Raw genomic sequence first — 14,995 nt, forward strand, 5'->3', positions numbered from 1 at the left:
GAAAATGTATTTTTGTGTCTTGGACCGTAAACAGCTTGGTGTTTAAGGTCGTATACGTGTTTACGGCTGTGTTTACGGTCGTGAACAGGTTTACGGCCGTATACCCATTCACGGCCCATGTGTACTATATATAGGGTGAGGAGTGCATATATAGGAGTGTAAGGCTAGAGAGAAGGAGAGCATATTCTAGAGAGAGAAACTAGAGAGAAGTTTTGTGTGTGTGAATCTCTTGTATCTGGATCTTCATTCTAATCAATTCATACATAGATTCATCATATTCTTCTTCTTCTTCTCTTCTATTTTGATCTGGCATCATCCTTTTGATTGGGATTCCGCATCATCAAACGGATCTGATTGATACACAAGCAGATTGGGGACTTACACCAGTGTAGACTGAAGGCCAAAAGACCCAGGGTGTCCCGGATAGACTGCAGGCCTGAGAGACGTACCAGTCAGGCCGGAGGGCCAGAGAACGGTACAGATAGGCTGAAGGCCCAAGGAGGCGTTCCAGTCATGCTCAAGGTTCTGTGAGCATTCCAGATAGTCTTTAGGCCGGTGCAACGTTCCATTCACGCTGAAGGCTCTGTGTGCATGCTGTTTGTTATTATGTTTATGTGGTGGTATTTTGGGGGAAACTCACTAAGCTTTATGCTTACCCAGTTGTTTATTGTTTCAGGTATCATCAGTTATTGCGGGAAGGAAAAGGCGGGATTGTACACACTCATCAAAAACTTTGAAGATTCTGTGTTTCCTTTAATACTCTGACGTTAATAAATGTAATTTTTTCTTAAATAATGGATTGATAAATTGGGAATTTTACCTTAATTAAAATGAAAAATTTTGTTGTGAAATTGGGACGTTACAAATGATTTGAAGGAGGCAACTAGCAATTAATGCAATGACAAGGACGATAAGAAACAAAGCTGGCCTAAGTACTTGAAACATCTTGGAGATGGTAACGTCAAATGTTTGACTCTACATCAAGTACTTGAATAAGCAAACTCCAAATACTTCCATTTCATGTACCCTTGATGTGTAATGTGGTAATCACATTTGGACAAAATTTTTGGATCTAAAGGAAAGAGGTAAGCTTAGGTATCAAGAGCTAAATTTAATCATGGGAATTGACAAATGTCGCATGTCTCCATGACTAAGGATTTCGAGCTTGTGCTTAGTAATGGAGTTAAGAGAAATCTAGTTATTTGCTATTACTCTTCGAGGATGTCTAAAAACCAAAAATTTCATTTTATGCGTTGTATAAACATGAATATCAATCTCATTTGATAATGGAAAGGTAATATTTTAGTTTATATAGATGGTTGCTTTATGTTTAAAGAATCTTCTTGCAATTGGCATTCATGAAATTGTAGTTTGTGTTTCTAATAATAGAAAGGTTAAATTTAATATTGATTCCTCTAATAGTTTAGATAATAACATTGTTGTGGCATAATTGCCTTGGCCAGATAAGTAAGAATCACATCGCCAAGCTCTAGTTGGATCGGATATTGGAATCAATTAACTTGGAATTGGATGACGTATGCGAGTCTTGGTTATTAGCAAGATGACTAAATCACCATCCACATGGATATATGAATGAGGTGATTGATTGTTGGATCTTATACATAGTGATGTGTGTGGACCATCAGATCCGCCACAAGTAACCGCATATGAAGTTATGTTTATATGATTAAGCGTAACTTTGACACCTTGAAAAGTCTCAATGAGTATCAACACAAAGTAGGGAATCAATTGGGCATGAAGATAAATGGTCTCCAATTCGAAAGGAAAGGAGAATGCTTGAGTATCAAGTTCAATGACATCATTTATTATGGAATAGTTTACCAATTAGATTCTCTAAGAAAACCATAGTATAATGGTGTTGCTGAGAATCAAATGCTATATGGTTCGATTTACGATGAGTCATGCTTCACTACCATTTACGTTTTAGGAATATACAATTGAAATAGTAGAGCATGTTCGGACCCTTGTAACTGACTAAATAGGTTTTGAAGACACTTCATGAAATATGGAGCTGGAAAGTTTCTCGAATTTTAGGTGTAGTGTTGTGAGGTCATTTGTTAGACAAGAAACCAATGACCAACTTGAATCAAGATCTGATAAGTGTTACATTGCCGGGTACTTACTGAAAACTTTGTTATATTTGTTTTAAAGAACCATGATAATGTGGTTCTTGTATCTCAAAAGGAGTGTTCCTTGATAGAAAGAGCATATACCTATCAAGAAGTCAGTGGGAGTCATATTGACCTTGAAGAAATTTGAGATATGACCGAAATTAAATCTATAGTTGGCACTAGCTCTGAACGTGAAGCACGTGTTGTGTTAAATGACACTGCCTTACCTATTTGAAGATCTAGTATAGTTAGAGAACCTTCCGAGTTATATGAGTTTCATCTAACTGTGGAAGTAGACACATTGATTAGTCATAAAACACTGATCAATTTGTGTAACACCCATTTTACCGAAAGGATAAGTCGAAGACTTAAGGGGGGGGGGGAGAGGGGGTCAAAGATAAGGTTTTGGAGAAACCCTCATGCTAAAAGTGATGAGTTTTGAGCATAACAAAAAAAACCTATGTGTGCATGCAACTCTATTTTTTCCGATCTATGTTAATTGAACATACAACATTTGAACATCAAATGGAAAACCCTAAACCAAAGGGCCTTTGGCCTAGTGGTAAGGAGTGACTCTCTGAAATGAGAGGTCATGGGTTCAAGTCTCATTAGGAGATATAGGTGGTGTTTAGGATTAGATTAGGAGTACGATAGTTTACTGTTTCAAAATAAAATGGAAAACCCTAGGAGGTACATACTAATTTCGAAAATCATATAACTAGGGTTAAAATACATACCTTAATTGTTATGTAGTAATAACGATAAAATCCAAGTCTTCTTGAACTTTGATAGCAAGCGTCACAAGTGTCACGCCTCTAATGGTTCACACCCAAACTAACCAAGAGGATGAGAGAGGGGAGAGGATAGGAGGCTTGAGAATTTTTTGCTATTCCTCTAAGGAATCAAGTGGCCGAAAATGTGAAGGGGTAAGGCCCTTTAAATAGGTGAGGTAGCTTAGAGCTAAAGCTAGGGTTTTAGGAGGAAACCCTAATTCCCTTAGCTTAGGGACCAAGCAGCCCAAGAATCCACATCCAAGAGCCCTTAGACGAAAATTCTAGGGCCTTCCTAGAGATTTTCGTCGAACCTCTTCTAGGGAGGTTCTAGAGCCCAATTCATCAACTATCAATAAATTGCCAAATAGCTTATGCACTTTAATTAATACAATTAATCCCAAAATTAATTATATTTAATTTCTGATTAACTATTAATTAAATAATATGATTTCTAATTAATATATTATTTTCATAATACATTAATAAACCAATTATCTCAATTTATTATTCAAATAATAAATTCAAACTCTCTCCAAAAGTCATCCAGTCTAGTTGCTAGTTATGAGGGTAACCCAAAAGGATTGTACTACCATAAATTCAAGTATATACCAATTATAGTTATGGGCTTAGACACCTAATCCAACAAAAAACATGGTGAATAGAAGACCACAACGTGGCATAGCATGAATGGATCACATGTTCTGATGGACTCCTTCCCACTCTACGTTATTGCGGTTGGGAATGGGATCTCCCTTTTCTCCTTTTGTTCATTCCACTTGTGGTTGTAATCTTGAACTCTTCTTTTGTATGCCTTCTTTGAATTCTACTTCTTCTTTTTATTGGCACTTTCCTCATGCTTGCGCTTTATCCTTTTCTTCTTTCCTTTCACTTTCATGTTCTTTTTTTTCTTCTTTAGGACCTTCCTTATCTAACTCCATCTAGAACACTATTGGTTCCTCTAATTCCCTACCCATGTCTTCATCAATTATCTCAACTTCTTCATACAAGTCCTATTTAATTTCATATCTTTCTTCTTCTTCTAGAACCTTGGGTGTAGTAAATATGATTACCTCAAATGTCATGGGAATTGAGGCTCTTGGTTTCAGAATTTTGAATTTGTCACCATCAAGTTTCTCCCAAACCTTCAATTCTTCTTCCATCATCTTTTCAATTTCAACTAGCTCATCAAAATCTTCTTCCATATCATCCATCTTTGACACTTCATCTTTTGGATTTTCATGATTCACTTTAGGACTCATCTCAAAGGTGATAGCTTCATATTCCACACGAAGTGTGAGCTTTGAGTCGTGGATGTCAACAAGAGCTCCTTGTGGTACTAAAAAATGATCTTCCCAAAATAATGGGAATTTCTTCATCTTCCTTCATCTCAAGAACCACAAAGTCAACCGGAAAAACAAACTTTCCTACCTTCAGTAACAAGTCTTCAATTACTCATCTTGGGTATGTGATCGAGTGATTTTCCATCCGAATTGTCATCCTTGTGTCTTGGAGCTTTGTTAATCCAAGCTTTTGGTAGAAAGAATAAGGCTTAAGGTTAATGCTTGCCCCTGAATCGGCTAAAGCATTTATAGAATTGGAGTTGCAAAATTCACAAGGCAAGGTGAGTTGGCATGGATCTCCCATCTTGATTGGCTATCCTATGATGATTACGGATGAACACAACTCATTAAGCACTATGGTTGAGGCCTTTTCCAACTCCTTCCTATTAGTCATCACTTCTTTTGCAAACTTGGGAAGTTTAGCCATTGACTGGAGAAATGGTGCATTTATCGAGAGTGCGAGCACTTGTTCCATAAACTTTTGTTGTTTGGGCTCCAGAGAGTGCTTGATTTCTCGAGATGGGAATGGAAAAGGAGGCTGATACGAATCAAAGAGAGAAATTTTTTATCTTATCGAGACCATGACGTGGTGAATCATTAGAGAACGATTCACTTTTTGCTCTTTTGGCTACGAGTTTTTCTTCTTCCAAACACAACTTGGTCTGTATGGTAGCTGCTTCATGGGTCATAAGTGGCTCAGAATGAACCTCTTCTTAGGTGTAGATCGCTATTATATGAGATTGTGATTTTGAGTCTTGACTTCTAGGTGGTAACCTCTCATTTTCAATTGTTGTAAGTTGCCCAAGTTGAGTCTCGATATTTTTGATGGAAGCTTTATGATTTCTCACATTAGCATCAGTAGCATCATGCCTACTACAAAGGTGAATGCTAAAAGAACCGTTGTAGCCTTACATCATTCCTGGTCTTCAATGACATACCGCTCCCCGAATACAATCATACTATGACCTACCCACGCCAGTGTGGGCCATCCTGCCCTGGTCTAAACCATTTGAAGGAATCCACAAGTGGATCGCTCCTCTAATACATTCTTACTGCCGAATAGGAACCGATGAATGCTACGGGCTACCTAGTAGTCTCACTCTTCCATATTAACTGACCACTAATGAATGCTACGGCCACCCCGTAGTCTTCCTATACCATTATACCAACAGCTAACTGACAAGTGGTACGGGACACCCCGTAGTCTTACAATACCAAATCTACGGGCCACACCTCAATATTACTATACTAATGCTACGGGCCACACCGCAGTCTAACTATACTAATATACGAATGCCACGGGCCACACTGCAGTCTTACAACGACCTTACTCTATCTGCCAACTAGTGAACACTACGGGCCATCCCATAGTCTTACAACACTCCTACACTATCTGCTAACCATTGCTACGGGCCACCCCGCAGTCTTACCACACTTCTCATACTATCTGACCACTAGTGAATGCTACAGCCATCCGGTAGTCTGACAACACCTTCCACACCGACTGGCTGCTAGTGGATGCTATGGCTAACCCGTAGTCTTACAACACCTTTCACACTGACTCGACCTTTGACCATGGTCTTTTGCTGACTACTAATCCGTACATACCCATAATCGAGCATACAAGCACAATCTAGTACCCCAAGCTGTACTCATGTCCTAACTGAAACTCACAACCGATTCTTCTGAAACCGGCAATCAGACATCCCGAGAATGCAATCTCACCATTGGCAAGTTTTCCGAACTTCCAGATCACACTATCTTCAATTCATACAGCCGCCTGGGCCGTCTTTCTCCCTGACAAGAGAGCGAAACTTATCCTAATTTCAAAACCGCTCCTGCTCCTGTAACATGATTGTTTCTCCCCCACTTAGCTTCGACTAAGTCTTTACGACACGTGAAAATCCGAGGATTTCCATTCCTTCCTCCCTTACACGATAGGCATGATAACTACCATCATCTTAATCTTGCCAGCGATCCGTCACTAGCCCACTCCAAATACCGTACGATTGCCGAATACTAAATGAACACTTTCTGCATCCCTAATACTGATAATCCCATAAGCTTAGCCTGATGTCCCTCTCAACCTTAAGGTCTAATTTGCCGATGCTCGGAGCAACTTCTTTAGCGATAGACTGCTTCTCTTGATGCTCCCACGAACTACTCCTGGCATAAGGATTGTACTTCACCGAATCCTGACAATGGCGGATAACTACCCTGCTGAAGCCTGACCTCGGACCGTCACATAATGCCCCTGAACCGATCTCGTCCGTACCCAAAATAACATTGAATGCTTCCAAACCAGAAAGGGAATTTGACCCCACGCTAGCTGCTAATAATTCCCGGTATACAATTGGCATATGACATTTTCCACAATATAATTCGAATACAAGTAGAGAGGTAACTCGTACATACTCTTACCCGGACTGAGGCAAGAACAACCATAATATAGATAGAATCGAAAAGAAGAAATTGATACATACCTGAAACATTCCATGCTGTAATCCGGATCTCCCTCGTTTGTCACTGCAAGGCCCTACCCTCTCGCTCATCCGTAATCCTCAAAGTAGTCGGGGCAGACGCAGTCCCTGCTCCTCCCCTCATCGACGGGCAGTTCGCCTTCTTGTGGCCCACCTGGTTGTAGTGAAAACATAATGAGCTTGCCCCCTGTGGGCAGTCCATGCTGACGTGACCATCACTGCCACACTTGTAGCAGCCTGAACCCTTGGAACGACAAACTCCCTCGTGTAGTTTCCCGCACGTGCTTCACTGACTTCGGCCCTGTCGACCTACTAATCGGTGATCTGAAGTCTTGGGTCTCTTCCAGGGACCCTCCAAAGTATACATCTGATCTGACCTCCGCTTCGTGATGTGCTCCAAATCAATTTCCCTCTCCCGCGCCCTGACAATCATAGAGTAAAGGGTCGGGCATGCTGAGAACCTGACATGCTCCCAAATATCAGCTCTCAACATGTCATGATAGCGGGTCCTCCGCATCTCCTCATCCCCTGCATACTGAGGCACCAATAAGGCCCTCTCCTGAAACTTGGCGGTAATCTCCGCCACCGACTCTGTTGTTTGGTGGAGATCCAGAAACTCTCGCGCCAACTGCGGCACCTCGATCGCTGGTGCAAACTCAGCTCAGAATCTGGTTGAGAAGTCGCCCCACGACATAGCATCGACCGCATCATCCCCCAACTCACTACCGACCTCTTCCCACCAATCACGTGCCCGATCCTTCAACAGGCAGGAAGCATATCCGACCTTTGCCTCCTCGAGGCAAAAGCTCATCCTGAATGCGTTAGCCATATCTGCTAACCACCTCCTACTGATAATGGGGTCCCTCTCCCCATGAAACGCAGGAGCTCTACAAGCACGAAACTCTCGAAAAGTCAGTGTGCGGGCTCCAATGATAGCCATAACCTCTGTACGGAATGCACTCAAGCGCTCATCCACTACCTCTGAAACACAACGAGAAATCTCTGATGAAATGAACTCTCGCAACTGCTCGCTAATCGGCTCAGCGTCTGCACCAGAGCCAGAACCTGATCCTGGACCATCTCCCTGAGAGCTCATCTCCGACTGAAATATAACATTCTAAAAGTCAAAACACAACCAAGGGTCCTTTCCCATAAGCTTCTTAGACTCTCCAAGACTTTCACCGATTCTAGTATGGATCATGTGCTTTCAGTCGGGCCCAATACTACCTTCCACACCTATCCATACTTTCCTCAGTAATCATCCGGAATCCTCTAAGTCACCTTCTCAACACAAACACCAAAACTCACTATACTGCACTGCTAGGCTCACTGAAACATATCCCAGGCTTCCCTAGGTTCCCGAACCACCCAGTCCTCAGCTGCTGAAAGACCCTTCATAATGCCAATTAACCATTACATGAATACCACCACATGTGACGAGGCTCGGATAATCCTTCGAGTAAAGGACTCGTCCCTACAACGGTTAGACTCAAACGAGAGCTGCGCAATAGGGTCAAATCCAACACTCTGAGATTATTCAACCCTGGTCACATGTGACTTAACATACTCATGTAATAGTTAACTCCCATTACTCGAAGTCCCACAAAGCACAAAGAAAGCAACATTTAGACAAATGGAAGATCTAACCAAACAAGCAATTCCATCTTCTCATCAGGAATATACACTAGCATATAATTCAAGGCTCATATAATCAAGCATAACCTAAACAAGCTACCCTACCACTGGCTGATCAGTTGTAGCATTCAATTCAACAAGCTCATATAAACATACAAAGGCATCTTTCCTAGATCCTTATCTCTAATCTAGCATGCGAATCACATAATCATATCATATCACATAATATACATGTATCGATATTTTGGGAATCGCCGATTGCACGCATCACACATCTTATTCTTTTCTGTAACGCCCGTGTTTCTAGGCTAGGCATTAATATTTATGTGATAGTCTAGGTTAACCTTTGTAACTCATTTTGAAGAAATGAAAAGGAATTATGTGAATATTATGTGAATTATGTGTTTTATGCTTAATTACTAGGATTTAATTAATTAAGAATAAAAATAAGCGTCGAAAATAAATATTAGATAAAGCCGATATCTATTAAGAAAGTTGTAGTGGTCGTGACAAGGATTACGGATATATAAAGAATACCAAAATCCGAGTTATAACGAAGAAGTTATGACCTGTCGAAGTTTCGCGACAAAACCGGCACGGTGCCGAATGACGTAAAAAGTGAGTTTTTTTGATAAACTACTTTTTAGCCTTATGGTGTATGGAGACAAACACAGAGTAAACTCTGGAATCATTCCCTAATGAAAGCCAGAAAATGTTTGGCCAAGGGATGTACATCATATCTAGCGTTCGTGATCGATGCTAAGAAGGAAAAGAAGGAGGTGCAGAATATTTCGGTGGTGTGTGATTATCCGGAAGTCTTTCCCGAAGATCTTCCCGGATTGCCCCCTGATCGACAAGTAGAGTTTCATATCGACTTGTTACCAGGAACGACGCCAATAGCAAAAGCACCGTATCGATTAGCACCAACAGAGATGAAAGAACTTATGACACAACTTCAGGAGTTATTGGACAAAGGTTTTATTCGACCTAGTTCATCACCCTGGGGAGCCCCGGTGTTATTTGTAAAGAAGAAAGATGGGAGCATGAGAATGTGCATCGATTACAGAGAGTTGAATAAAGCGACAATAAAGAACAAGTACTCGTTGCCGAGGATTGATGACCTGTTCGATCAATTGCAAGGTTCGAGCTATTTTTCGAAGATCGATCTTAGGTCAGGATATCATCAACTAAAGATGAGAGAGCAAGATATCGAAAAGACTGCGTTCAGAACAAGATATGGACACTATGAATTTTTGGTTATATCGTTCGGACTAACCAATGCTCCAGCAGCTTTCATGGATTTGATGAATAGGGTTTGTAAATCATACCTTGATAAATCCGTGATAGTATTCATAGATGATATCTTGATATATTTAAAAAGTAAGCAGGAGCATGACAAGCATCTGCGTGAAGTGCTAGAAGTTTTGAAAAAGGAGAAGTTGTATGCAAAGTTCTCCAAATGTGAATTTTGGATTCAAGAAGTCCAATTTTTAGGTCATGTGGTTAACCAAGAAGGAATAATGGTTGACCCAGCAAAGATTGAAGCTGTGATGAAGTGGGAACAACCTAAAAGTCCTATGGAGATTCGAAGCTTTTTAGGATTAGCCAGATATTATCGAAGATTTATCCAAGGCTTTTCTTCGATCGCGACTCCATTAACAACTTTGACCCACAAAGGAGATACTCATGCTTGGAATGAAAAGCATAAGGAAGCCTTTGAAAAGTTAAAGAAGAAATTATGTGAAGCACCGATTCTTTCATTACCTGAAGGAGTTGATGACTTCGCAGTTTATAGTGATGCCTCTGGAGTTGGGTTAGGTTGTGTTCTGACCCAAAGGGATAAAGTGATAGTGAATGCATCGAGGCAATTGAAAGAGCATGAAAAGAACTACCCCACTCATGATCTGGAGTTGGCAGCGGTAGTATTTGCCTTAAAGATATGGAGGCACTATCTTTATGGTACTAAATGCAAACTTTTCACTGATCATAAGAGTCTTCAATATCTCTTTAATCAGAAGGAATTGAACATGAGGCAACGGCACTGGCTAGAGTTACTCAAGGACTACGACTGTGAGATACTTTACCACCCTGGTAAAGCAAATGTTGTTGCTGATGCTCTCAGTCGAAAGGTAAATCTTGAAAAGAAAAGGCCAAGAGCGTTGAGAATTGAAGTTGTCTCGACAATTGTGGAAAGTATAAAGAAAGCTCAGGAGGAAGCTTTAGAGAAAAATGACCGAAAGGAAGAACGTTTGGGCAAAACGTTAGTGTTTGATACAAACGGTCAAGGACTGAAGGTATTTAAAGATAGGATTTGAGTACCTAAGACGGGAGGAGTAAGAGATCTTCTGATGGAAGAAGCTCACAAGACCATGTACTCAATTCATCCCGACAGTACAAAAATGTATAGGGATCTAAAACCCTATTACTGGTGGCCGACGATGAAGCTCGATGTTGCTAAGTATGTGGCCGAGTGTGTAACTTGTGCTAGGGTTAAGGTACAACATCAGAAACCGTATGGGAGTTTAGAACCTTTACCTATACCCATGGATAAATGGGAAGACATCACCATGGATTTTGTGACTAAACTGCCCAGAACAAGGAACGGTCACGACATGATTTGGGTGGTCGTTGATCGCTTCACTAAGAGTGCTCATTTCATAGCAGCCAACGAGAAATGGTCTATGGATAAACCTGCAAATTCTTACGTGAAGGAAATTGTGAGGCTTCACGGTGTTTCGTTAACGATTGTATCCGATCGTGACAGCCGTTTTACCTCAAGGTTTTGGAGGAGTCTACAAGAGGAATTGGCTACCAAGTTGTGTTGGAGTACAGCTTACCATCCGCAAACTGATGGTCAAAGCGAACGAACAATTCAAACGTTGGAGGATATGCTGAGAGCATGTACCCTGGAATTCCAAGGTAACTGGGATGAACACTTACCTCTAGTAGAATTTTCCTATAATAATAGTTTCCACTCGAGCATCAAGATGGCACCTTATCACGCTTTGTATGGAGAAAAGTGTCGAACGCCGTCATGTTGGCTGGAAGCTGGGGAAAAGCAGTTTATGGGACTTGAAATAGCCCATCAGACTGCTGAAAAGTTGAAAGTGATTAGGGAAAGGATGTTAGCTGCTCAAGATCGACAAAAGAGCTATGCTGACAAGAAAAGACAACCGATATCATTCGAAGTTGGAGATTCGGTTTTACTTAAAGTCTCGCCGTGGAAGGGACTTATAAGATTTGGTAAAAGGGGAAAGTTGAGTCCAAGGTTTATTGGACCGTTTAAAGTTCTTCAGAGGATCAGGAATCAAGCTTACAAGCTAGAATTACCAGAAGAACTTGAGGGTATTCATAACACCTTTCATGTGTGTTATTTGAGAAAGTTCACGGGAGATATGCCCGACATAATTCCCATTTCTGAATTAAGGTTGGATGAAAACAAGAGGTTGATCGAAGAACCTGAGGCAATCGTTGATCGTAAGACTAAGAAGTTGCAACGCAAGATGTTTGATTTAGTGTTTGTGCGTTGGAAACATACGAATGGGCCAAATCTTACCTGGGAAATGGAGAGTGACATGATGAGTCGCTACCCGCAATTGTTTGTTGATGTGTGATTTCCAGGGACGGAATCATCCTAAGGGGGAGAGAATTGTAACGCCCGTGTTTCTAGGCTAGGTATTAATATTGATGTGATAGTCTAGGTTAACCTTTGTAACTCATTTTGAAGAAATGAAAAGGAATTATGTGAATATTATGTGAATTATGTGTTTTATGCTTAATTACTAGGATTTAATTAATTAAGAATAAAAATAAGTGTCGAAAATAAATATTAGATAAAGCCGATATCTATTAAGAAAGTTGTAGTGGTCGTGACAAGGATTACGGATATATAAAGAATACCGAAATCCGAGTTATAACGAAGAAGTTATGACATGTCGAAGTTTCGCGACAAAACCAACACGGTGCCGAATGACGTAAAAAGTGAGTTTTTGATAAACTACTTTTTAGCCTTAGTGATCTAAACGAAAGTCGTAGTGTTTAATGTGTATAAAAAGAACGCCCAAATCTGACTTCGTATGAGGAAGTTATGATTTTTCTAAGTTTCAGCTTAGCAGTAGACAGCTAAAAACTCGAAATTTAGATCGAGTGATTTTTAGCCGACACAACCTAAGCGAGAATCGAAGGTCTCGTCAATAGTAGTACAACGGTAAAAAGACAGACGAAAACGGACGTCGGATGAAGAAGTTATGAATTTTTAACGGATTTCCTGTCCCGGTCTGTTAAAAATAATAATATAAGAATTAAAGTCAAAATTAGCCGACGAATTCTAAACGAAAGTTGTAGAGCGTAATTTTACCTACGTGTGCATATAAATAATGTCAAAAACGGAGCCCGTATGCGAACGTTATGGATTTTAGAAGTTTTGGCATAAAAATCGAGAAAAAATGTCAAATCCGAGAAATTTCGCATGGTGGGACTTCGGCCACGTCACCCTCGCTCATAACGCGCCACGTGTCCGAAAATGCTGAGTCACCGAAGCTAGCTGGCGAGGTGTGTCGCTTTCCCTCGCATCCGAAGTGCGGTCCAATGGGGGTCCAACGCGTGCCCTTTCTTGCGTGTCCGACCTTCGCATGGTGTGCCACGACTCCGAGCCTCGGACCTAGACCTCGGTCCAATCAGAGGCCAACAGCTCACCCCTCGCACGTGCGAGGCACCTGCCCTCTCTTCGCATCTGCTGCCGCGTGGATTCCTCTCAGCCGTCCGATCAGAAGCCTCGCACCTATAAATAGAAGGGTGCGAGACCTCCTGGGTATATTTTGGAAATTTGTCATTTTACACCCCTAAACCCATATTTCTTTCATTCCAACTTCCCCCAAAGCCCCAGTATTATACCAAACACCCGAAACACGTCCCGAAGTGCCCGAGAAGCCCGAGAAATTTATCTTTTCGGTTTTGAAGCCCAAACCTCGCAGAGCCCGGTTTCTGAATAAAACTTCCGGTTTTATTAGAAACGATCGTTTTAGGAAACGAAGTGCTGCCCGATTATCATTAAATCAAGTGAGTGTATAGTCACTTTCACCTTACACATAGATATGAAGTATTTACCTTAAAATATGTGCTATGTGTAAATATATTAAATGTTTATTTGAGGTGACTGTTGAATAGATGTTTTATACAAGTTTTAAACTGTATATGTATTTTATCTACAAATATATTGGGTAAAACATGGGTAGACGAAATAGTCGATGGGTGTTAAAATGATGAGAGGCCTCGATGTTGTTGTTGTTGTTGTTGTTGTCTAGCGGAGTATAGATGACGACCACGGACCTTTCTAGACAGTCCCGTGGAACACTAGCAGGTTCGCAACTTGTAGGTATTGGTGAACTATATGTTCATTGGCGTACTCCATCCCCCTCATGGTTGCCTTTAGGACATGTATGGCTGAGGAGTCCCCTTAGCATTAGTGTCCATCCCGATGATATTCCTTAGGCTAGGTCCCTTGTGATAGGTGTTTAGGGACGTAAAGTGAGGACAACGGGAATGGGTAATCAGGGTTATTGTTGATTGGTGAACTTAATAGGTTTATTATTATTGTGGGTTGAAACCCTACATGCTCACCAGGCTCCCAAGCCTGACCCACTCAACTTTTTATTATTACAGGTAGTGGACCCCGAGCATAGTTGGATGATGATGAGAGATTTTTGGATTATAGGCCAGTAGTTGTAAATAACTGTGTAAGGCTTATAATGTCTTGTTTATGCTTTTGATCTGTATCGGAAAATGACATCCCGCGGCTTTGATATATAAGGAAAATATACACTTTCTTAAAGAAAGGTTTTGATAAATTTTTATCATGTTTTGTTTTGGGGACCAATTCCGCAACATCTTTTAAAAGGATTTCTCTGACTTTATTTTAAAAGCATAAATTAAATCGGTCTTTTCTGGCCGAGAAATTAGGGGATGTCACATTTTCAAAGTTCTTTCGTTTTTAAAATTCTTTTCTCTCTTTTCAAAGTTCCTTTTTATAAAAATGATTTTCTTTGAAAATTTTCATACCAAGTCCTCAGTTTGAGTTCAGACACACCCGAAAGTGTATCCGAATCCCTCAAGCCAAGGCTCTGATACCAACTTGTAACATCCTAAATTTCGAGACTAAAAATTTCATTTTTAATATAAGAAAAACATCTAATAACTTTGTTCCAGACATTGAAAACATCCCATTTAAACAAATATCAGAGTTCAAATCCCAAAGATCATAAAATGCGGAAATCTCAGTGTGATGTGCTGCGATCGTCCCGAGCTCCTTCCTTTGAAAACATGGGTACCTGAAACAAAAGCTGAAAGGCGTAAGCACGAAGCTTAGTGAGTTCCCCAAATACCACATACCATACATATCAACTGGGCCATACATGTCATACATACGGTGAGCCATACATATCAATCATATGTCGAATAAGGTGCTATGTGCCGCACATAGTCTTACTGTTATGCCACGGGCCGCCACATGGTCTTTCTTGCCAAGTCGGGGGCCACCCCTAGGTCTTACAGACAAGTGCCAAGAGCCGCCTCCTGGTCTTCCATGCAAGTATCACAAAGACAACTAGCATGCAGACTACTATACTTAGCTAATGAGC

This window comes from Lactuca virosa, chromosome 8 (assembly GCF_052849685.1).
Source record: "Lactuca virosa cultivar CGN04683 chromosome 8, Lactuca_virosa_CGN04683_v6, whole genome shotgun sequence".
Lineage (NCBI taxonomy): Eukaryota > Viridiplantae > Streptophyta > Magnoliopsida > Asterales > Asteraceae > Lactuca > Lactuca virosa.